We start from the raw sequence: 26,806 nt of genomic DNA, 5'->3' as shown, positions 1-26,806 counted from the left end.
GCAACTGTCATAGCATAAACAGCTTGCAGCCGAGGTGATAGAAGATCCTATCCATTTCAATTGTGTCCTTTAAAAGTAATGGCTGAGCAGTTATTTCATCCTATTACATACATTTAGTAAATATGTTCAAACTCTGATAAAATAACATGTAAAGAAAAATAAAAAATTCAGGTCATTTCTTCAACCTAATATATATATTTAACTCCCATCATTTCATTAGTTTACTTTGTGTGATTGTCTTCCGTACTATTTATCAGAAGTGGAACTACACAAACATGCAATTGGATAGGTGCTGTGTTCGCTTCAAAATGAGCTATTTGTCTCTGATCACTCAAGTCTCCTAACATCAGAATCGTAGCATATTTCCTCCAAAAGGAAGAAACGTGACACATAAATGTGCCAGAGACAAGCTTGTATTGCCTTTTGCCAGAGCCCTGGACCAGACCATTCTAAACTTAGAATGCTGTGCTGCCATCTGGGGGATAAAATTTTAACAGTCATATGCTGTTGAGCCGAGATGGAGGTGAGACTCCACAACAATCTGAAGAAATCGAGAGCCATGAGAATGTTTCTAAGAGACAATGTGAAGTCCTGTGCTATACTTGGGGTTGTTTAACACACGTAAAATAAATACATCTAAATCCATTCCTTTCCTTCAAATTCAGTTCTGTTATTATGATGTGTCACTTTCTTTTTTTAATTACATTTTATTTCCTTTAAGGCATAATTTGAACGCAAAAGAGTTGTAGGGCTCATCTAGCATAAGCTCCTCATTGCAGAGATGATGAAATGGAGGTCCAAATATTGCGACAATTTGCCCTTTTATATAACTTAATAGTGGTAGATCCAAGAGACACAAGTCCCTATCTCCCAATGGAATGACTTCATGCTTGCAAGATCCTGTTCCCAATAATATAGCAGAACATACATGCTTCCCAACCTTGTAAATAGTCACTTAGCCAGTCTCCCAGGAGTAAAACACAAGTACAAGTGAGTCAACAGTATTGACTTTAAGATTCTACATCTCTTTTGTTGTTGGTGGAAGGTAAGTAAATATTAAGGAAAAAGAGTAAGTGAACTGATTGATTTTTGTGCTTATTTTATAAACTACTATACTTATCCTTTATTAGTCTTTGATATCTATCTCCAAAAAGGTCCCGAGCTGCTGCCTTTTAAAAAAAGGAAATTTAAAAATAATATTGGTTGATGTATTGTTAACATTGTAATTAAAAAAAAAAAAAAACCCTAAACCACATTAATTTGACCTCTGCTTAGTAAGACAGCTAATCATCTGGGTTATATGAGAAATAGAAATAAATCATAAATTATCAAAAAACGTAATTTCATGTAGTCACACATTTTTCATTTTTTTCTGTTGATTTTTACCTTACTTCCTCTTTATGTGCATCAGTAACACTGCTCACTTAATTCCTTCATCAATTTTTACATTATTCCTATTCAAAAAGGACTGGGCACTTTATTGATATGAACAAAAATTAAAATTCAAGGGGCACCTGGGTGGCTCAGTCGGTTAAGCATCTGACTTTGGCTTAGGTCATGGTCTCATGGTTTGTGGGTTCAAGCCCTTCACTGGACTCTGCTGACAGCTCAGAGCCCACTACGTATTGTGCATCTCCCTCTCTTTCTGCTCCTCCCCTACTCGCACTCTGTATCTCTCTCTCTCTCAAAAATAAACATTAAAAAAATTTAAATAAATACATAAAATTAAAATTCAAAAGTCCTAAACCTTATTCTTCAATCAACAAGATTCCCAGGATAGGAAACAGCTGAGTCATCCTGGGAATCTCCCCATGGCTTCCTATATCTGTCCAATTTGTCCAATTCTTAGGCATAATAGATAGGATACCTAACTCCCTTAGCCAAACCTTTGGAAATCTGCATACCAGAGAGCTCAAAGCATTTTGCATTTGGAGAAATTGATAAAAGGGAGCAAAATTTACCATGCCAAAATATGCCACTTAGGCATAAGGATTATTTTGAGCTGGTTATTTTTGAGAAACTACAGATACAAGAACAGCTCTGAAAACTAAGATACCTTTTTGTAAGAGACATTAACGTTTATAAGGGAAATCACCATTTGCAAGGCCTACTTCCTCTCTCAACAAGGAAAAGGACGACCAAATCTCTAGAAATGCTTTTAATGGAAAAGGCAACTACTTAAATCTGCATAACAACCATACCTTTGTTTGCTATGTGTTTCCTGGCAACTCCCCAAAAGTGCCCGCCCAGCCCTCACAAACATCCTCTTTTGTCTGCTGGAGAGGACAAATAAGGTGGTGGCTTGGGCCATTTCAGGGAGTTACTCGGTCTTCCTGGGTCTCTCCCATTTATACAGGACGTATACATGTTATTAAACTCCTGTTTTTGTCCTGTTAATCTGCTTTTCATTACAGGGGGTCTCAGCCACGAACCTAGAAGGTTTAAGGAGAAATTATTTTACCTCTCCTACACTACTACAAATGTCATTTCTAGGGGAGGTTGACAGCACAATTACCATAGAGAGGCACTGAGTTTATGAGCCCTTTAACTACTGAGGCGCCATAAAGAAGAGAGGCATAGGAGAAATAAATGGACATCAGATTAAAAGAGTATTCGTGGAATTATTAATACAATGGAACAATGTAAATTTTTTAAAACTGCAACCCGCAAAAATAAGTTTTATTGTCAATCATACACATGTATATGCATAAGGTAAGCTATCTGTTCATATGCTGTAGCAGAGAGCCTTCTCATATAACAATGATTTACATAAGAGAAAAGTTCCTCTCCCATGTGAAATTCCAAACAGGCAACCTAGGCCTACACTGTTTTATCTTGGTGTCCTATCTTCCTGATCAGACCACTTTTTGTGTACGATGGGTATTTCACTTCTTTTTAAAATGTTTCTTTCTTTCTTTCTTTCTTTCTTTCTTTCTTTCTTTCTTTCTTTCTTTCTTTCTTTCTTTCTGTCTCTCTTTCTTTCTTTCTTTTAATGTTTATTTATTTTGAGAGAGACAGTGTAAGTGAAGGAGGGGCAGAGAGAAAGGGAGAGAGAGAATCCCAAGCAGGCTCCACACTGTCAGCACAGAGCGCAACACAGGGCTAGATCTCATGAACCATAAGATCATGACCTGAGCCAAAATCAAGGGGCAGATACTTAACAGACTGAACCACCCAGGTGCTCCTGGGTGTTTCACTTCCCATCAGCATGCCCAGACTCTATTATGGGAAAGAAAAAAATAAAAAGGAGGATATACTTCTTCTCTTAAAGGACATGCCACAGAAGTTACATATACCACTTTAGCTCATGTCCGACTGATAGGACTTAGTCATGTAGTCACATCCAGATGCAAAAAAGACTGGAAAATACAGACTTGAGCTGGATGGCCATGTGCCAAAGTACTATTACTATTACTATTTTACTACATGTAAAAAGGTATCTTAGGGTAAGACTAGCTGCTACTTAAAAACAAAAAAAGACAGGCCTCTCTAAATGCAAAATAGGTCAAACACAACAAAAATTTCTTCCTCATGTTGTGTTTAGCATTTGTTCAGAAACTCAGACTGATGCTCTGTCATCTTCAATATATGGATTCGATGGCTGGGGGTGAGGGAAGGATTGTCCTTTCCTTTCCAGTCATGAGAGAGTGCACGAGACAGAAGTATTCCTGTGTCTTAAACAACCTGATCAAGAAAGGACAGACTCCACAAGTCAAGTGGACTTGCATTCTTTGGCAAGTAGTTATGTGATCCCATCGGGTATCAGAGGGGCTAGAAAATGTAATCCCTAAATGGGCATCCCTTTCCCAAGACCAAGTGTGTACTATGAATGGGAACATGAATTTTGGTGGAAAGTGACTTTTCTCTGCAACAGAAAAGAACAGATAGTGAGTCTACTTCAGTCTTGGCCATCCTAGTCGATCCAGGTCACGTTTCCCTTCCCATTCATCTTAGAACATCCTCCTTCCCTTCCACTCTCCAAGACAGACAACCCCAAAGTCTCGTGTAGGTCCTGCATCCTGTTCTAAGTCTGGCATCTCTGGGTGATGTGCACTCCCATCAAAACTGGGAGTGGCTTTGCATGAACTGACAATCTATTAATCAAAATTGAGTTTCTGCCCCACTTGCCAGACTAATACACAGTAGTAAATAGGAACAAGATCAACACACTGAACTCAATTCTGAAAAGGGAAGAGTAAGGAGAACACCACAGTAACTGAACTCACTATCATGGCAATAATTTCCTGCGTTAAGCTACCCGGCAGTCTTTTGTTCCATTTTCTGGGGCATACCCTCTTGGTCATTATCTTGCCAATGTTTGACTTGGCTTGTCCATTATTTTCATGGCCACATGAGAGGTACACATCACAGAGTATTCCCAACTTAGGAACTTCAAAATGTCAGAAGGCTGCTTCCTGCCGGTTGGACAGGTTTAGGGAGATAAAGTTTGTTTTAAGGGGTGAACACTAATAGAATTTCGCAAGCTTGGTCCACAATTCCTTTGGTAACACAACGCAAGGAAAAACTTTAGAAGGTCAAGAATTTCTTTGGTAACACAATGAAATGAAAAACTTTAGAAGGTCAACAGATTCTTTATTTCTAGCAGTTCCGGTTGCAAGTAAATAAAGACAAAGTTCTCATCAGTACACTGCTTTTTAGCCTGACAATTCTGGTCTTTTGTTTACTTGCTTCTGTGCCCTGTCAATCACTCTCTTGCTCAATTTAATAGTGACTACCTTCAGGCCAAATAAAACAATTGGCTTCAGTAGGAAGGCAACATCTTTAATCTAATGTTTCCCACTGGGCTGGCTCCCACTGTCTGATAGTCTTAACGGTTTGTCCAGTCTTATCTCCTGCAAAGACTGTTTCTTGATTTAGAGACTCATTTTACCACTGCCTCAGTTTGGGCACAAATGGCATTGTTTCCTGTCAGAACTGATTTATAAGGCCCTGCATTATAAGACTCTCAATTTAGATTGCAGGCCAAAGAAACAGAAAACCTACCTTCCCAGAGCTTCATTCTCTTCTTTTTCTCTTTGCAAGTGGCCAATTATAACTTGAGTTCACCTCTCTGGTAGGACCTGTCAAGTGATGAAAAAAATTTTTTTTAATTTAAAAAATATAAACAGTTATTGGGGAGAAAGACCTTCCTCTGCCCTACAAGGTCCTTCTAGCTGGACTTAGAATTAAATTGACATGATACAGATTAACGGGAGAAAATAAAATTTAATAAGAGTACCTGCAGGCAATCTGCACAAACATGAAATTCCAAAGACAACGAGGCAACAGGAAGCTGATATGAGCTAAAGAAGGGGAAAGGGTTTGAGGATACATAAGGGAGAAGGTCCATTAGCAGGAAGGTAAAAGGAGATATTATGAAAAACAAAGGTTGCCCTTTTAGCAGATATGTTTCTTAGGTAAAGGAAAGTCTCTGTTGATTGCCTGGTACAGGCTGTCCTTGCCAATGTAAATTTAGGCAGTTGAGGACCAGGAAAAGAGCTCTTCCTGCATCTACTGGGTTTTTATTACTTTTAGCTCAAAATAATATCCATGCCAAAGTGACCCATGTTGGGGCAGCCTGCCCTGGGGCGCCTACACAGCCTATAAGTAATAAAAGTATTAATGGTTTGGTTGGCACATAGTCTTACATCCAGGATCTCTCCAAGTAATTTGGCAAGTGTTTTATTACAATATAGGTATTGTCAACAGCTTTCTAGCCCAACATTTGCATCTTCCCTCCATCCCTCCTAATCACTGAGCCAGTATAATATTTTTAGGTGTTGTTTCTACAGCTCCACTCCCAGATACCATGATCTGTACTAATTGATACATCAATTCAATCATGGTTAGAATCCACAATAATAAAAGCTTCAACAAGAGAATTGTTTATCTCTTAATTAGAAGTTAGCTAGAGTCACGGGCTGATGTAAAGGCTCCATAATAATCAGGGATCCAGGCTCATTCGATCTTCTTGTCTGGCCATTCTCAGTGTGAGATTTCTATCTAGTGGTTTGGCTTCTCCAGCTTGCATCAATATGTGTGCACTGTAGCTAAAGTGGAGAGAAAGGAGGAGGTTGCTTTTCCTTCCCTCAAAGACACAACCTAAAAGTGGCACACTTCACTTCCATTTATATCCTGTTAGCCACAATTAGGTTGTAGGACAGGAAAATAATCTTTTTCCTCTATCCACCTTGGGTTTTCCAACATACACATTAATGCACATGGAAGCACCCATCAATGTGCAACCCAAGGGGCTGGTTAGAACTCAGGCTTGTGCACCACCTTAGCCTAAACAAAGGAAAAGATGTTTGGGGCAGCAGGGGATTTAAGTTATGGGAAGGTGACCAGATAAACATGGTAAACAAATGATTTATTAAGATTTGGCATACACATTTAAGTGGGCACCTTTTCCATTGATAAATTGTTAACAGTCCTCCACTTCCTGGTATGGGAGAGGGAGACAACTTTTACGAATATAAATACCCTTACAGGGAGAAAATGTGTGCCCCATTTTTAGAGCTTTTCCTGCCTATGCTGATGTTCAATGGCTCTCAGCCCAAAATGCATCCATATGCCAAAGAGTCAATTTTGCGGTGGCATATTATGGTACCCTTCAAAACTTTAAGCCCATACAGCTACAGGGTAGCTGGGAAATGTAGTTGAAATGTAGTTATTTATTATTTAAGAAGAGAAGAATAGGTATCTAGGGAGAATCTAGAAATCTTTTCCATTCGTTTGTATGTATAACTGAAACGGAAATTGAGTAACATGAAACCCACCCTATTTGTGTTGCCAGGGGAGCACCTTGAGTCTGAGGCCTCAAACCAGCCCATCTAAAAGATATGGCTAAAGGCTCTTGGTCTTATCATGAGAATGAATTCAAGGGCAGACATAACACAGGGACAAGCAATACAAGAAGGAATGTTGATTAAAGAGAAAGTATTCTCTCAAGATGTGAGACCTGGTGAGCTCAAGAAAGAGCTGCCCCCCCCCCCCCCCCGGAGCTTATCTTTTATTGACAGTTGTTAATAAGAAGATGGAACAGTCATTACTTGAGGCGGGGATTTCTCTGAAGCAGGGGTACAGGTGTTTCTTCCTTATTTGGTCAGGGGTTTCCTGTCAGGGCACCTTAGGGACATAATTTTAGCATGTTAATGTAGTGTAATGAAGGAATAATGTGAACTCTGGCCTACTTTGTCAGCCATCTTGGGTCTGTCTGGTCTGATCCAGTTTCTTGTGGTTTTGTTTCAAAGTGCTGCCAGGACAGGCCTCTCTGACTTCCTTATAGCTGGCCAGGATTTCCTCTTCACTGGCCTCCAGACATCCTTCCAGAATGTAACTAACTGCCTACTTTAACATTTGTATTACCCTCTGGTATTTTCTACTAGAGTCCATTCTTGAAAAGTGCTAGTCAAACCCACAAAGTTAATTTCTCGATTCATTAATGCATCAAAACCACCAGTTGGAAATCTGGGTCTAGAAGGCAAAGTTAAGCTTCAGACTTTGCATTCTTGCTTATTAAAGGAAGCTTACATGTAATCACAGGTGTAGGATGATTTCAGGAACAAAACACAAGCTTACTCCCAGATACAAGATAAAACAACAAGCCCAAAAGAGAAAAAAGGGAAAATGAATCTCTCCCATCAACCTCTAACTGGAAACTAAGTCTTTCACACTTGAATATAAAAAGCTTAGAAGTGCAAGTACCTGGACATGTAAACACATGGCTGTGAATGAGTTTCTATGGGTTTCACACTCTGCAGGCCAACTACAGTCTACTACATTTGCTATTCGAAATAAATAATAATACCCCTATTACCATACCTCAAATTCTTAGGATCCCTCTGAGTTCACAATCTCATCCTTTTCAGAATGCATTTATCCTAGTCCTTTTCAGAATGCATTTATCCCCAGCACATGACTAGGACAGGAAAAAGCAGCTGTTTTGTTTTTTTTTTCTTAGAACAGATCTGAGGGTGTACTCCATATGGCTTCACAATACAAAAAAATATATATAAATGCATAATTTTAAAAAGTAATTATTTTCCTTTTGATTTTTTTTAATTTCAACTTTTGATTTATATGAAATCTGGAGGAAAATAAACACTGATTCTGAGTAGATGAAAATTTCAACAGTGAACAAGCTTTTGCAAGTTCAAACATGAATTTTAGGCAAATGAATGAATGAAGGGATTTTAGACAAAATTTTGTTTTAAAAATGCAGTTTGAAGTAATATATTTACTCTTCAGAGAAGGTGGTAGTGCTGAACGTTGATGCTTTGTTTTTTTTAAAATTATTATTGTTATGGTTATTTAAATGAAATTGCTTTTAAAGTAGCATATGTCAAAAAATAAAAATAAAAATAAAATAGCATATGCCATTAAGATTTTTAGTCAAAGAAATAATAAATTCAATATCTCATAAGTATTTCCAAAACAGATCTAAAATAGCAAATCCATTGGAGAGTAATAAGGTCTTATTTTGCCTATCATAACAAGCTAACAAAGAATCTTGGCTTCTCCTCCAGCGGCTCCCACTGTAATGAAGCAGCCCCCCTTCATAGTCATGAAGACTTATCTTAACATATTTATTGCTTTTCATTCTTCTTCAGTTCAGCCATACTCTGTAATCGACTTTCACCTCTGTACTATTTCCAGTATTTTGGCATAATAAGGTATTATATCTAGAAACTAATTTACCATTGACCATTAGAAGATGCCATTTCATAAAGTGCACATTTTTCTTCTAACACATATAAGAGGACAAGCAGTAATTCGTAACAGATGGCATTTAAGTGATTATATTTCAGAATCACTACTCGTTTATGTTCACTCTCTCCTTTACCCCTAACCCAACTCCCCTTTGGCCACTGAAGAGAGGAGTTAAGCTGACCTACCTGGGTTATTTGGCTCACACAACCTGCGTAGTGACCTACATTAGTTCCATCTATGCACACAAATGTTACCTTCAAATCCCATCCCTCTTTACCTTGTACTTGAAACTTGAGCAATGAGCAATCAACCTAAACATTATAGAGCTCTAGCTCAAACTTTTGTTCACAGCATCTGCTTTAATTGTAATTCGTTTCCTGCTTTCAGTAACCCCACTGCTACTTCCTTCCTGTAAGTGCCCTTAAAATCTCATGCTTCCCTGCAGTTTGTGCTTAATGCGCACACTATAATTGTTTGGGTTCATAACTGCCTTTTTTTTTAAGACCATGAATGAGTTAAGAATGTTGCCTGTACCTAGTTCATCTCATTTATGCCAGCGTCTAGAATAGCACCATACATAATAATGCCTTGATGAAGCCTTCTCCAGTCAGCTCGTAAACATAAGAATATGAAAGTGCTTGTAACAGACAGAACACACAGTCTCCTGCAGTGGGAAAGGAAGAAGCAGAAGGGGGTGGAGTATGAAGGGGGAGAATGTTTAACACACTGTGTTACAGGAAAGTCACCTTTAAACATTCACATCTCATATTTCTGACTCATAGGCATTTTCTAAACTTAAAGGTGATTTGGATACAATTACAACCAGATTTATAAAATACAGAAGGGCTGAATTGGGTAAACATGTTTATTAACTTGTAAAGAATGAGATTTTGCCAAAGCCAAGTAACAGGCATCTTTAAGTATCAGATTCTGACGCTAAACCAAGTTTTATCACCTGACATTCCTGGGCTGGCAGCTAGCAGAAAACAGAAGATTTCTGGTGATTAGCATCTATCTTCCAAGCCATCAAAAATCCTTCCAGAAGAGTCTAGAATTGGCCATTATAAAGCTGTGTGGAGAAGTCATTGGAATGGTCCTATGAGTCTTGACAAGAATGTAATGATATAATATTTGGTTGAGTATTGAGTTTACTAATAAAATACATAATAGAGGAAACAATAGGTAAGTGAATCATTTTTTTAAAATTTCAATAGAGTTTTACATTTATTTCTATAGCTTCTTTGGCTACAGCTATCATTCATACACCGTTTCCCCTCAGATAGGCTTTAATCCATAAAAACTAAGACTTCTAACGTTTACAATGAAACGGCATATGCCATAGCACATAGCAAAAGTCACTCACATCATTATACATTATATACCAATAATAATAACAGTAATAAGGAACAATAATGGAAAACAATGAAAACTGTTTTGTTCCTGGGAAGATTTGCCTAAGGCCTTCTCTGAACCAGACTGATAAGAGGTAGCATTTCTCTCTTCTGCTATAATATGTCTGATTTCTTTCCTAATATTAAAGACAGATAATTTGGAACAAACAAACAAACCACATTCTCTTGAGAAAGAACCTGGATTTTAAAGTTATTCCACAAAGGGTACCTGGAGGAATTGACTCAGCTACAAAGCTCCTGCCAGGTCTGTATGATGTAAGAAACCCTAAGGAACTCAGTCCTCCTCATAACCAGTTGCTTTTTCCTGCACCTTGCATTTCCCTACACTATCCTGCAAGGTAGACTCAAACAGAAAGAAGAAAAAGAAAAAAAACAAAAGCAAAAACAAAAAACAAGAAACAAAAAACAAAACAGGCTATAATGATCTATTTTAGGATTAATCAGCCAGCAAGATCGAATTGTATTGCTATTTATTTACTTGTTCAGAAAATACTACTATTTGGTATGTACATCACAAAGTACTAACATCTGAGGCCACAGTCCATCAAAACAAGTTGCCCATAGTCCAGCAGGGGGAAAACATGTGAGGCAATAGATGTAATCCATTTTTTTTTATGTTTATTTATTTTTAAGCGACAGAGAGAGAGAGAGAGAGAGAGAAACAAAGAATCCGAAGCAGGCTCTAGGCTCTGAGCTGTCTGCACAGAGCCCGACGTGGGGCTCGAACTCACAAACCATGAGTTCATGACCTGAGCGGAAGTCAGTTGCTTAACCGACTGAGCCACCCAGGCAGCCCAGATATAATCCATTTTAAACACTCCCCAATCTCTCGGCATACAATGGGGACACAAAGAATTCCATCAGCTTATCAAGGAAAGTCTTCATAGAACAAATAACACATAGAGAAATGTGAAAAAGGCAGAGAAAGGAAAGAGATGGGGGTCAGGAAATAGAAAAGGATATCTGAGGAACTACAAATGTGTTGATATAGCTGGAAGATGTAAGGATGGGCTGAAAGGATTTAAGGTAGGAAAGATGGTAAAGGATGATATCACAAATGCCTCTGCAAATCACACTAGGTGTTGGACTATCATCTTAAAGTCAACAAAGAGCCAGAAAATAAATTGTGAATAGATACAACAGGGAGACCCCTCAGAGAACTATTCCAGCAGTACAGGAAAAAATAGTAAAGGCTTGAATGAATCAGTGATGGTAAAAATAGATAGGAAGTGGTTAAATCAAGAGATGTTAATGAGAAAATATATAAAAAACACAAGCTTGGGGCCTCACAAATAGAAATTATTAAATATATATTGGCTATATGTGTTGTATTTATTATCCACAAGCAGATTACTTTTAGTAAAGTGGGGGGCCCAGAAAAAGCTCCTGATTGTTTAAGGTCTTGATAAGGATGCTTCTATTTTCCAGGAATAATGGTTCTAGGTCTATGCATGAGAGGCCTAGGCCCGAGTACAGCACTTTGAAGAGCCTGAAATGGTTCTTTTTCTGCCACACCCATCTTCAAAGTGTAGGGAATATGGATTCAAGGAGACCTGCCCAATTGGAGTCTCTCATCCTTTTCTTCTAGATCATCCTCCGGGTACACAGGAACCCAAATTCCATGTCTATGTGGCTTTAACCTGCCCCACACTTTGTGTTGATCATCCTAAGAGCAGATTTAGCAACTGGTATTCATATCACTAGGCTGGAGGGGTGTCTAAGGGAAAGCTGTGAATAGGGTCAGGGATGGAGCCTGGATGCATGGATGCCATGTCAACACATGCCTGAGGGGATTCCCCCATATTATGGGATGGATGCAATTATGGACAGAGAAGGAGAGCAGGACACAGGCCGGGGGCCCTAGGGCCAGAAGATGGCTTTCTTTGTAGCACAGAAAATGAAGAGTCCAAGCACTCTAAATTCAAAACTTGGCCTTTCACATCATTATGAAGGTTTATTTGTTAAGACTGGAAGATAGAACTTATTTTATTTAATGACCTATAGTGTTTTAAATATGTAGAGATATAATATATAGGTTTCTATTTGCACACTTGTCTTGAGCCCTGCAAAGATGAACATTTATGTAAAACTGAATTTTCTTAAAAAAACCTTAGCAAACAAACCCGTACCTTAGATACAATTCAACACATACTTACAAATACAGAAATACATTCACAAAAAAACTAAGAAATATTTTCAAAAATCACAGAAAAATAGAGATAGATATAAAACAAAGAAGAAAAACATGAGAGAGGATGAGACATGTCTTCCAGTTTAAAGAGCAGAATACAAAGAAACAAGGAAAAACAAAATCTCAAAGAAATAATGTGTGAACCCTTTTAGAATTTAAAGAGATATGATTCTTAAGGTACAGGGAGCTCAACCAATCCCAGGCTGAATGCATAAAAATGAATCGAAACCTAAACTTGTTACACTCAAAATTCACTTTAAAAAGGGGAGGATTTCAGGGGCACGTGGGTGGGTCAGCTGCTTAAGTGTTTGACTTTGGCTCAGGTCATGATCTCACAGTTCATAAGTTCAGTGCCAGCATCTGGCTGGGTGCTGACAGTGCAGAGCCTGCTTCAGATCCTCTATCTCCCCACCCCCGCCCTTCCCCCATGGTGTCTCTCTCTCCCTCCCTTCTTCTCTCTTTCTCTCTCTCTCTCTCTATATATATAATAAATATAATATATATAGATAATATATATATTATATAGATTAATATATACAGATAATATAGATAATATATATGATATATAGAGATATATATAATAAACATTTCATTTTTTAAAAAACATGATAAAAATGGGGGGATTTCCAAGTAATTATGGGGAAAAGATGTAATATGCACATAGGAATAAAAAAGACTTCCCATAGCAACAAAGGAAGCCAAAAGACAAAACAAAACCTTCAAACTTCCAAAATAAATTAACTGTCAACACAGAATCAAGTCCACAAATGAACAATCATTCAAGAGCTAGGGCAAAATACAGACATTTTCAGATAAAGGTGAGTACTTTATTACAAATAAAACCTCATTAAAACCACTTGTTTGGGGGAAAGCAAGGAAACAGATCCAGAAACATCTTAGAATCTAACATTTCATTTTAGAGCAAAGAAAATGACCATGAATAAATTTAAAGAAACATTAACAACAAAAGTTGATCGTTATCATCATGATAATGTCAAATTTGGGTAGTGTTATGGGTTGAACTGTGTCCACTAGCATTCACATATTAAAGTCATTAACCTCTAGTCACTCAGAACTTGACACTACTTTGACATAAGGTCTTTACAGACATAATCAAGGTCATAACGAAGTCATGGGGTGGGCCCTAATCTGACTGGAGTCTTTATAAAAGGGGGAAATTTGGACACAATGACATGCATAGAGGGAAGGTGATACAAAGAAACATAGGGAAAGGATGACCTCTACAAGCCAAGCAGAGTGGCTGAAACAGATCCTCCTCTCCCAGCCCTCAGGAAGAACCAATCCGACCAAACCTTGATTCTGGATATCTAGAATCCGAAACTTTGAGACTTAAAAAAAATTTCTGTTATTTAAGTCACTTAGATTGTGGTAAAAAATGGAAGTTAGGATTATAGTTTTGTAATTAATGACATGTAAGACTGGGGTGACTGTAAAATTTTCTAAGGTCCAAGAATATCATGGAGGTATTAACAGCAGATTTTAAGCATGCATGTGAAAATCCAGATGAATAAATAACAGAAATAGGAAGTGTTTTCCCAAAATTAATTAGGGGGCAAAAGAGAATTTAAAACTAAAACCTTGGGGTGCCTGGGTGGCTCAGCCGGCTAAGCATCTGCTTGCAGCTCAGGTCATGATCTCATGGTTTGTCAGTTCGAATCCCGCATTGGGATCTCTGCTGTCAGCACAGAGCCCGCTTCAGATCCTGTCTACCTCTCTCTCTGCCCCTCTCTTGTTAGTAAGGGTGCACAGTCTTTCTCTGTCTCTCTCTCAAAAAATTGTAAATACACATGAAAAAAAATAAAAACAAAAATCTTAATTAAAAAAAAAAGAAAGCAATAAATAAGGAGGAAATACCTAAATAAAGGGAAAACACACAAGAAGAATCTACACAATGAGATGGAAGAGTGGTTGCAGGTATTAATATACCATTTATTTTAAAATAAACTAAATTCAGCAGTTGAAAGAGAAAGATAGGATAAGAAAGTAAAATGTAGCAATATCATTTACAAAAGACATATCTAAAATATAAGAGCATGCTCACATATAACCACGTGTCTACAAGAATCAGTCTGGGAAAAGAATTACAAGAAAATCATAAGAGTGGTTATAAGAGTAAAATATCCTGTGGGTAGGTCTTTAAATTCATGGCATATTTTTATAAAGTATTTTTTAAGTATCTTAAGTAACAGTATTCCCATCCCCGCTAAAAGGTGACATATATTATTTATACAATAATAGGTAGTAAGGGAAAGAATATTAGTTTTTCTTTTCCTTTTGTTTTAATATCTGAAAAACATATTGGTTTTTTAAATAAGAAATTTATCTTCTAAATTAAATTTTTAAGACGCCACAAAGACAAGAAGCTGCTTTTTTAACAGTACATTTTCTGTGCTAATTATAAATGAAAATTATACTGTTATTATAAGAGATAACTGAAGTAACTTTGATAGTCTTTAAATGATTAGTATAGTATTTGTCTAGAGGCTGCAAAATGAAATAAAGCTCCAACTAGAAACATCTAAAATACACATTTTAGATAAAACATGTCGTAGGTCAGCTGAAAATCAATATAGTAATTACCTATAACTTGGACAGATAAAAAATTACTACTTATAACTCATCAAGCGAGCAAAGATTAGTGACTCCAAATGTGTGAAAAGATATAATTTTAAAGGTAGCAAAAAGCAGTTTTTGATTTGCTAGAAAAATAATCATTATTGACTATCTTCTTCAGGGTTACAGTTTATCTGTTTTCCAAACTTAATTAAAACAAAAAATAGATTTGTGTTCTATATTTTCATGTATGATGTACATAATGTATGTAGTGATCGACACATTAAGAGGTATTAAAATAAATGAAGAAATTCGAGGAGTGTCTGGCTGCTTCACATTTAAAGTAATATCACTTAACTAGTGAGTTTGAACTGGGTAATTCTTGGTTGTATGTGGGGGCAGGGAAAGAGGCTGTCCTGTACATTGCAGGATGTTTAGCAGCATCCTTGTCCTTTATCCATTAGATACCAGTAGCGCCCCCCACCCCGCCCCTGCCCTGGTTCTTCCCACTCATTCCCCAAAGTTGTGATGATCAAAAATGTCTACAGACATTGCAAAATGTCTCCTGGTGGGCAAAGTCATCCTTGGTTGAGAATCACTGATTTGAGTATTTCTAGCTTTTTCTTTTTCTCTTAGTGATGCTCCAATAGTCTCAATTTTATTTAATTCCATTTTAGATTATAAATATGCCCAATATGTATCTAAGACTATGATTGACACTTTAATGGAAACAGTGATATTTATATAGAGCATTACTTTTTATAGAGTATTTTTAAAATAGAGTGAAACATTTTTTAACTGTTTATTCATTTTTGAGAGAGAGAGAGCAAGAGCAGGGAAGGGGCAGAGGGAGAGGGGGAGGGGGACAGAGGATCCAAAGCAGGCTCTGTTCTGACAGCAGACAGGCTGATGCGGGACTAGAACTCACAAACCACAAGATCATGACCTGAGCTGAAGTCGGCCGCCTAACCTATTGAGCCACCCAGGTGCTCCTGGACTGAAACATTTTTAGTTCTCTAATATGATTACTAAGGAAGCTCATGAGCATTCTTTTTGGCTGGCTCAATGTATTCATTAGGGATTCACCGAGGCAAATAGAACCTCGGTGCAAATTTAATTTCAAGAGACACATTTGAGGATATCTCATGCAACGCAAGGGCAGGAGGCTATCTGGGATATTGTGAAGTCCAGAAATATTCTCACTCCTCTTCTCTTTATATGCCTACTTTGTGTGTTTATTTTAAACTTTTTACTATGAAAATTTTCAAATCTATACAAAATTCGAGGGAACAGTATAATTAGTAACAATTGACCCATAGTCCATCTTCTTCAATTATCATATTCTGTATTCTTCTCTCCTCTTTTACTTCCCTTTTTCATTCTACACTGTTGGAGCATACAAAGGCATATTCTAAACAATGTAACATTCATTAGTAAATATTTCTGTATGTACTGCTAAAAAATGTACACCTTTTCATAATATAACAATAAACCATTTATATTATTACATGTGAATTCAAAACAAAATTGATTTGTTGATACGATCAAATATCCCATCAGTGTTCAACTGTCCTCAATTGTCTCATAAATGTCTTTTAATAGTTGATTTGTTTAAATTTAGTGTCCACACAAGTTCAACTAAATTTAGCACTTGTTTGATCTGTCACTTAAATTTCTTTCAATCTCTCACAATTCCTAGGTCCTCTTTCTTTTTCCCTACTCCTTTTGATTAGTCAAAGAAAATGGATTATTTGTCCTATAGAATTATCTGAATTGTGGATTTTTCTAACTGTATCTCCTCCTTACCATTTAATATTTCTTTCTCTTGTGTTTCTCCTCTAATTTGGTATTTAGAGCTAGACGCTGATCAGACTCAGGTTCAAACTCGCGGTGAGAATATTTCATAGGTTGTATTGTATAGTTAGTTCTTACTGCATCATGTCAGAAGACCAAAAAAAAAAATCAAATAGTCTCTTTTATTGTGAAGTTAAGTTCCCGATCTCTACTTCGTTCTTCATTAAATTTCTAATTGTCCAGAATTATGTATTTAGCATTATGTAGCTTTAATGTGTACAATTATGCCATACAGACAACTAGTTTTGTTTAAAGTCACCATGGGACCACTATCAATGACTCTCTATTTTTGAATGGATTCTACATCATGTGTGAGGAATAACAGTATTGTTGTAGTAAGTGAATACCTTCCTAAATATTATTTGAAGAGGTGAAAACTCATTCACATGTATAAGTGCTAGTAAATTTGTTTAAAACAAAAAGGGCACGGCCATATAATCACACTACAAAGCTGATGACAACAGTAATAATAATGATCCCCTAGATGTGGCGAGTGCGTTAGGCCTTACTAAACCGTTTACCATCCATAATTTCAATCAGTTCTCAAGACAGATGAGAGGCGATTCTGGTAAGCTGGCTCGCTCATTCAGGATGGGTGTGGAACTGTGTGCCCACCCGAGAGTCCATCTGTTGTCCTCCAGCAAAAGGGGCTGGATAGTTAATACTATGATCATTGTTTTAATGAAAACAATGTTTCTATCATGATTGTTTACTCCGTTTTTAATCATCAACTTTGGAATATGAAAATAAAAGTGGCAAAATTGAACCAGGTCTGGACAGACAATACTACTCGAGCAGGACGCACAGGTTGGAAGGGATCACCTATGTCATATTTCGGAAGAGGAAACTGAGGCCACAATAAGAGACATAAAAAAAATGAGGCAATCTTCTGTGGGGAGTGTGTTTACATTTATCAATTTACCTGGCAATTTACCAAGTAATTAATTATTATTAATCACCAATTCTTATGATCTCTGCATTTAAAAATGTAGTATTACTCAATACTACACTAGACCGAGACATTAAAAATTCAAAATGAGATCTCTCTGAGAAAATGTTGACAGAAGGCCTGTCAGCGAGATGTATGTGCTAGTTCCTAGCCAGGCTGCTTCAAAGACAGGAAAAGAGTAAAAAATAAATCAAACATATGGATGCTCATGAAGACAGGAAAGATTATTTAACTTCATTATATTAAATATAACTATATCCTTTCTGATTTGATAAATATTTAAGGGTCTTTTATATTCAAGGATCAAAACTGGCTACGGATGGAAAATAGTCTGGCTTCAAACATGTAGTTTAATGTGAAATGTGATAAGCAATTGAAATAAGCAATTAAAATGAAATAATGAATGTTGTAAGTGCTATGAAAACACTACAGGTAAAAATTACAGACAGCTAATTCTAACTAGTGGTAGGGAGGAAGACTGCATGAAAGAGGTGGCCGTTTTATTTATTTATTTTTTTAATTTTTTTTTAACGTTTATTTATTTTTGAGACAGAGACAGACAGAGCATGAACGGGGGAGGGGCAGAGAGAGAGGGAGACACAGAATCTGAAGCAGCCTCCGGGCTCCGAGCTGTCAGCACACAGCCCGGCAGGAGGCTTGGACTCATGGACCATGAGATCATGACCTGAGCCAAAGTCGGACCTCAACCGACTGAGCCACCCAGGCACCCCTTTAAAAGAGGTGGCCATTTTAAAAGAAGAACAGCATCCACACCTTTTAGTCAGAGAAAACAGCTTGAGCAAAACACAGAGGTTTTCTAAAAAAGTTCAGATCATGTAGAAAGTTCGACACACATCATGATTTGAGGAAAGAGCAATGCAGAGGAAGGATAAAAGCAAGAGATAAAAGCTCCGGGGAGTGAAACTGGGAGGGCCTGGGTTCCATACCAGGGAATGGGCTTTATTTTACTGACAATGGGGCACCTGCAGAGGATTTTTAGCAGGAACATACATGTTTAGTACATTGATGTAGAAATATTCTCCTATTAGCTATATTAAAGAGTATTAAAAAAGAAAAATGGTAGAGATGGTTGAGAAGAGAGCCAACCAATCTCAAAATTAGGAAGTGAAAGTAGGGAATGAAAAACAAACAAGACAGTTGAAGGGAGAAATAGCTTGGCTGCAACCACCTGTCACATTAATTTGATGTTTCTACTTGACAATCAGTCATTTGTGTTCACACTTGTATTTGAGTTTCTAAATGATGTAGTTTTATAACACTAACAACCATATCAATTGGATAACAGTATAGATGTACATGGTTTTATTCTTTCTGCCATAAAAGGTTACCTAAAGGGGTGCCTGGGTGGCTCAGTCACTGAAGCACCCAACTCTTGATTTTGGCTCAGGTCATGATGTCAGGGTCTATGAGACCAAGCCCTGCTTCAGGCTCCACATGCTGACAGCAAGATCCTGCTTGGGATTCTCTCTTCCTCTCTCTGCCCCTCCCCTGCTTGTACGCATGCGTGCTCTCTCTCTCTGTCTCTCTCTCAAAATAAAATAAACATTTTTTAAAAAATGGTATCTAACAAGGCCTACACAACATTTAATAAATTTTCATTTAATGAATTTTTTTAAAGGTCAAGTATGAAAAATTGTACTCTGTAAACACCAGATTAACTAAAGAGATAGCAGTAATCACTTGCCTTGGTTTTAGGTTTTAGTAACCCAGCTGAGAAACCACCAAAGACCACAACCATTAAAAAGCCTATCTGCATATTCATGTATAGAATCACTCAATGTCTATATATAAAGTATATGGCTGGAAATAATATGTAAAAATGTATATTTTGGGGGCCAGAATGAGTTCTCAATCTTGGGAAGGATTTGCATGACAAAAGGAGGGAGAATTAATCCAGAAATTAAATTTTATATCTGAATGAAAAAATAAAGAAATCATATGATGATCAATTTGTTGCCACCTAGAAAGAAGAGGAAGTATAACATGGTATACTACCCAGTGTATATGAATATTAGAAAGAAAACATCTGAGTAGTTTATGTTTCTCTATGTGACAGAGAAGCCGGCACCATCTGTGAAAGGAAAGCCCTCAACATACTATGTAGCATCAGGACTTGTGTCAGATTTTTGTTTCCATTTTATGTCACATTTCTGAACATAACTCAATTCAACATCCTGTTGCAAGATACTGGAACAAATAGAATGCCAGTTAATTTCTAGTGTCTTCATGTCACCTGGGCCCCTTGGGGTCTTACTGAATGCTACCGCCACTCGATCAGCCAGCCAAGGGTAGCCCCAGGGGACTATTTGTCTCCCTTTTTTGCTGTATTTTGTTGCTTTAGTTATTACTTTATCATGGGAATCCTTTTCTATGTAATTAGCTTTTCTCTTTCACTTTTAAATGTATTCAATCTCCTCCCATATTGGATTGAAGCATGTGTTTACCTATGGTTGATGAGGAATAGGGACAAGATGGGATCATTACAGCAGGCATACAGGGACAAGTGTTAATATTTAGTTTCCGATCACTTATTGTTCATAGCGTCTTAAACTGACCTGGAAGTGGCCATACTCCATTCACTCATTCATTCATTCATTCATTCACCCAACCAATAAATATTTCCTGAAAACCTATTTTATTCCAAATACTGTTCTAGACCCTGGAGATATATTGTGAACAAATCTCTTTTCCTCATGGAACTTATGTTCTGGCTATGTTTCTAGAAAAGCAAATAGGAGATACTTCAGATGACATTTTATGGGAAAACAAAGAATACTAAGGAGGATAGTGTCAACTTAGGGTTGGGGTGGGGTGAAGGGGAAGGGCTATCTTTAAGGGGGACTCAGTGAAGGCCTTGCTGATAAGATGACATTTGAGCAAATCCTGAAAGAAAAGAAATACTGAACCATGTGAATAAATGTGAGAGGAGAATTCCAGGCAAATGAAAGAGCAGGACAAAGGACCTGAGAAGGGAGAGTGCTTGGTTTATTTAAGGAAGAGTAAAAAGATTGGCCAATGAGGCCGGAGGGGAGTAAGTGAGGTAACCATGTGATTTGTGCCTGGGTCTTAATTTATTAAGGTGACCTAGTGATGACACAGATTGGAAAGTATCAGTGAAAGAATTCATTGCTGACAGTTCCAGGGAAAACGACATGCTACACCACACAAAGCCACACTGGGAAGACTAGTGTTGATCAGGAGTTGGAGGCTTGAGTGAGGGGAAAGCACAGAACACAGCTGTCACTGGGATTTCTGTGTGAAAGGTCAGACAGGGAAGGGTAAACAGCTTAGGATTGGCTAGTTTCAATACTTCTAGCAGATTTTGGAACGTTGGGGCTGTCTGTAGTTTTCTGATGTCTGGCCCTCATTTGGTTTGGGGCAGGAGAAATATTGGCTTGCTGTAGAAGTTAGGTATAGGAGGCTCAGGAAATATGGGCTCAGGAATGGCTGGAGGGTTTTCAATACAATTTTCAGGTGCCTGTAAAAACTGGATTACAGAGGGTTATAAGCAGGCTTGGCCATTAATTTGTCCCTGTGATTAGTGGATGCCACACAGACAAATATGAAATTGGGGGAAACACAGTACATAGTAGTAGGACACGAGGCCAGAAAAGTAAAAGGCAGGAGATGATTGATTTAGGTGTCTATAAGCCACTATAAGTAATCTGGATTTTACTCGAGGTAAGATAAGAAAGCAGTTGAAAAGTCTTGAGCAAAGGAGTGACCTGACCTGACCTACATCTTAAAGGGGCCTCCGCAGCTGCTGAACTGCACGGTAGAAGCAGGTTGGGGGAAGAGAGAAGAACATTAGTAGTATGATTTTTTACTTATTAAGTCTGCGTTATCTATTGGATATCCAGGTGTTGAAAGGCAAGTAGTTTACATGAATATGTCCCTAAGTATATATATTTGGAAATCTTTGGTGGATTTCAGACTTTTTGAAGGCCATGAGGCTGTATAAGGTCTTTCTAGAAAGTGGGCATAGCTATACAAGTTCAACTGAGCTCTGTGGCATTGCAGCATTGTGGGGTCAGGGTAATGTGAAGAAACCAATAAAAAAGACTCAGAGGAAAAGTCAGCAAGAAAAGAGAACTATAGTGTTTTGAAAGCTGTATGAAAAACCTGTTTTGAGAAGGAAGTGTCAAATTCTCTTCAAGATTTTTCACAAGATGAAGTTGACTGGATTTAGCAATTTGGAGGTCTTTAGTAACATTTATGTGTTTTGGAGGGATAGCATGGGTGAGATACTAATTAAAGAAAATTCAAGGAAAAATGTGAGGAGAAAAATTTGACAGACTATAGACCTTTTCATAGAGTTTTGTTGAATAGGATTTTGGAGAATGGCAGGGTAGAGGGACAGTTACAGATAAATACTGTGTCAAGGAAGTTGCTTTGTTTTTAACATGATTGCTATCACAGCGTGTTTTATTTCTATGGGACTGACCAAGTAAAATGGGGAAAAAATGAAAATACTGGACAGAGAAAGGGAAATTAATGGAGAAATATTCTTAGGTAAAGGGGGGGGGATAAAAATCAAGTGAGAAAACAAGAGAGTTAGTCTTCTATAAGGGCAAGTGCATTTAATCCATGGTAATAGTAGATATGTAATGGCAGATGTGATGGAAATTATTTGCTGATTGCTTTTTATTTTCTTCAGTATAATAAGAAACTGATATTGCAGAATGGAGAGGAGGTATTGGATCTTTTCTACTTCCCACCCCTGAAATATATACCATCTTTCCATCATGGACAAACAATAGCTAAACTACTTTAATGTGTGCTTTCACTGGGCCACATCTCTGGAGAAGGGTGTATCAGTCTACACGACAGCTAAGGATACCCACCTCCATGTAATTCAGATGTGCCTCTTTGGAGAAGAGTTGCTTTATCCCTCCTCCATTGGGAATGTATTGCTTAAAATGAGTTTTCTCTAAGGATACTCTCTGCCCTTTGCAAATATGTTTTTACTAAATCTCTTACTGCTTGCTAGACGTGTCCAAACTTTTACGATTCCTGGAAATATATTCAAGCCTGGTTCCAATGGAGATAGATAATAATGTTACACAAATATGTGTTTACCAATTCTGTTAAGTGCTGTGAAAGGAGGAGGTGAATGTTGAGCTGAAGTCTGAAAGAGGAGGAGAAGAGGCACAAAGGAAGAGAAGAAAGACCATGCACAAAAACCCTGAAATAGGCCTTGAAGAAAAGATAACAAGCCAGTGAACCAGGGGCAAAGAAAGGGGAAGAGAGAAGCTTATAGAAACAGGGAGTGATAAGGTTGGGGAGATAGGCAGAATCTTATAGGTCCCTTTCTGAATTTCGGTTTTTCTCATAGGACCAACGGAAAGCCAATGCAGTCATTTATGCAAAAATATGACAGGATCCAATTTGTAAACTTGCAAAGTGAGTTCAGATCTAAGGCAGCTAAAGATGAGACGTCGTTTTCCTTTTTATGCAGTGAGCTCCAAGTGTAGGTGTGGTGGTTTAAAGCAGCAAAAGAGAATCATGCGCACTTTACATGCGCAAAGTGCTATAGGTGTTTAAAGGACAAAATAATAAACATATGAAACAAAGCTAGGAAGATAAGACAGATCTTGTCCATCATTTAATGCTTCTATCTTCCAGTTCTATATCACATAGACTTTAACCGTCTCAATATTTGTCCCACCAATATGTTCCTTTCCTGAATCTTCCCTTACTCTACTTTCCCCAAATCCAGTACTGATATCTTCTCACCGAATCTTAACAACTGTCTTCTCTCCAGCTTTCCCAAAGACTCCATATGCTCAGAACTCATCCTTCCCTCCACTGTACTATTTCTTGCTTCTGAATTTCCACCAGTATAGCTGCATTAAGGTAGTGGTACTTCCTTACTTCCAATAAATTACTCACAGCCTATGAAATAGAGCTCTCTCTTCCTCTACCAATCTGTGAGAAACCCTCAATCTTGGGGCAGCATTCAATAATGAAATGAAAATACTTCCCAAGACTAAGCAATCATTTATTTGAAAACAACCAGGTAGAATTAATTCAGTTAACAATTTTATCAATTTGAGAATTTTGTCAAAATAACAGTGTGCTGAGGAATTACTATTATACCAGATACTGGTTTTCAGCTATATCTCCCCATTATACTCGTCCAAAATTTCCTCATGGAGGTGGGAGCTCCAATTATAGAGCAAAGAGGGTAATACAGTTTTTCTTTTAATATGAGCAAATGTTACTGAGTGTACTGAGCATTAATCAAGTTAAGGGGTGTTACAAACACTAATGAAGAAGAAAACAGAAAGTTAAAATATTTTTTAAATGGTAAGAGAATAATGTTTTCATATGGCCTACTTAAAAGGTACATATCATTATCCTAAAGCATAAGGCATTATCCTAAAGCATAATGACAATAACACCTCCTAGGGTTTGTATTTTTCACATAATATGTGTAGGCTTACATACGTCAGCATGATTTTTAAATTATAGACCTGTTCATAGTGGTGGTGAATTACTAATAAGGACAATATAGTAGCACTAATTCAAAAATCCTTCTTAACCATCTTTGAGACTTGCTTTCTATCTCTGCTTAGAGATTAATTTGATTTAAGGATCTTCTGAGTTAATTCCACGAGTGAGTTCTCATGGGTAGCCTTCAATTTTTCCAGTTAATGGCAATTTTAAATGAAATTTCATCAAAGTTCAGTATAAGAGATAAGCTCTGGGCTAGGAAGACGTGCAGAGTTAAAAAAAATGACAACAGTCTTGCTCTTTATATTTCACATTAGAAATGACATTTATAAGGTGCGGAGGAGGACACTTTTCAGTTGCTTAAATAGACATTCCCTTCTCTGCCCTGTTCTTTGCTGGTAGATCCTACTTTCCACATTATAGAGGTGAAAAATGCAACATAGTCACTCCACATCTCTAAAGTAGACCATGGGCATATGACTCAATCTTCATTAATGAAAACCATGGTTAAGTTTGTTGATAGGTTCCTGAGAAACATTTTTGTTCTTCGTAAAAAGAGAATATGGCAGTCTTCTAGTGATCATGAGGAAACAAACTTATGGACAGAAGCCAACACACTGAAATGGCAGAGCAGAAAGGGGTAAAGAACTTGAGTCCCTGATATTATGACAAAGTCTCTGAACCAATTTTGGAGCCATTCTACATTTGTACACACTTTGATCTATTACTTTTTCCCCTTATGTAAAGCCATCTTTATTTGGGAAAAATGACCTGATTAAATCTCTAAATAAGCATTTTAATTAAACATCTTACTAGTAGTTCCAGGTAGAAAGGTAATGGAGAGTTCTTATCTCTAGATGCTTTTAACAGAATCTATCTTGATCATTCAGATTGTTAATGGTAAACAAACCTGGAATTTATGAATTTATGAGGCATGGCCAGCTATAAAATGCCATGCCAGCTACATAATTAACAAAGTATAAAATTAAGAATTTTATGACCATCACATCTCTCTTTGTGTCAGCAATGCCCTACATGCATCACTTAGAATTATACTAAATCTGGGGCAGGGTGGATACTAACGTTTTAAGAAAAGGCATAGAAAACTGCTATTAGTCGCAAACTTCACTGCATTTCACCTCGATTTCCTTTGAGTTATAGAAAAGTTTGATACAGGGTCAGATCTCCGGATTTTGTGAATATAATTTGACAATGGAACCCTTAGTGGCATTTCACTGTCAGTCTTTATAACTTTCATTTTTTAGAGAAATATAAAATAGCAGCTCAAAAGGACAATAATATTTTCAGAAGATGTCTAAACAGGAACACTTGATGCTTTCTTCCTTCTAATTAACTCTGTGTGGGTTCTTCCTAACAAAAAGCCAGACTCCAAACCACCATGGATGAAATCTTTATTTGAAATTGTGGTGTGAAATATGAAGAGAAAGGCTATACATTCTCAAGAAATCCTGGGTTTTGAGCTGAGTTCAATAAATGGTTGTCACATTTGAGGAGGGGTGCAGGGAGCAAGCATAAGATAGAGGGAGGACTATGTGTCTGGATGTTTGAATGTGTTATTGTGGAGACTAATGTGCTCTCAAATCCACTCTTTCTTCTTACATAATAGTAGGAGTTTTGGTTGGGCACAAATCTGCTTAATGTAAGATAACATTCCCTCACTTCCTTACAGCTACATGTGGCCTCAAGACTAAGTTTTGGCCAATAAAATGTGAATGGGGTTGTCACGTACGAGTTCCAAATCATGACCAGAAAGGAAGCGAATACGCCCTCTGTTTTCCATTTTTATTCTCCTTTTCTCTGACTAGCAAAATCCATATTGTACCATGAGATGGAAGCTGTAAGATGAAAGGGCAACGGAATAGAAGGAGCCTGGATATTTGATATTTGTGGAATTACCATGCTAGCCAGGACTGAGTTCCTAGGCTTTCACATGAAAGAGAAAAAATTCCTTTTTGATCAAGCCACTATTATCTTTGTTCTCTGCTACTGAGCTGAACCAATATTTAAACTATTATATTCATTCACCCCCATAATAATTCAGCATTCATCCTCTCTCTCTCTCTCTCTCTCTCTCTCTCTGTCTCTAATATATATATATATATATATATATATATATATATATATATATATATATATATATGATATTTGGTCCTTTAAATATATAAAGTTTTCATTTTTTCCCATTCTCTCATTAAAAAAATCTTAATATGCTCAACTATAAGTGTTATTATTATGCAAGAAATGAATAGATAGTGGGCAACATCTAGCAGTTTCTGACATATGAGTTTATTTTGGTAAATGAAAAAAATACAATTTTTAGTGGCACATGGGCTTAAAATATTATTTAACAAGTGTATTTCTCAATTATCACCATCCACAGATTTTCCTCACCTGTTATTTTAAGAATATGCTAGCATTTGCCTAAAGTTCTCAATATAAACTCTTTCTTGCACCATGAGTCTTCCCAAAATAATGAGGTACTTTAAAACTTGTTCCTAGAAAATTATTTTGGTTGGAAGAATGTCAATACAGAAGCTCCTATACTCATGAACTTTTAAATAAAGAAGTTTTGTGCATGTTAAAAAGCTGCATTCAACGGCAAAAGTACCATAACTC

The 26,806-nt window shown here is 37.2% G+C and overlaps 1 long non-coding RNA gene across 1 annotated transcript in view; it reads right to left on the bottom strand.

Moving 5' to 3' along the window:
• The window catches only part of LOC128316440 (uncharacterized), a 58,879-nt gene that overhangs the window by 12,550 nt on the left and 19,523 nt on the right, over positions 1-26,806 (bottom strand). Inside the window, exon 2 of the long non-coding RNA XR_008300361.1 lies at positions 5,005-5,081. This is a non-coding gene — a long non-coding RNA (uncharacterized LOC128316440). The remainder of the gene's footprint in view (positions 1-5,004; positions 5,082-26,806) is intronic.

Source organism: Acinonyx jubatus, chromosome B4 (assembly GCF_027475565.1).
Source record: "Acinonyx jubatus isolate Ajub_Pintada_27869175 chromosome B4, VMU_Ajub_asm_v1.0, whole genome shotgun sequence".
Lineage (NCBI taxonomy): Eukaryota > Metazoa > Chordata > Mammalia > Carnivora > Felidae > Acinonyx > Acinonyx jubatus.
The sequence above is the reverse complement of the archived record's forward strand: the minus strand, read 5'-3'. Positions and strand labels throughout refer to the sequence as shown.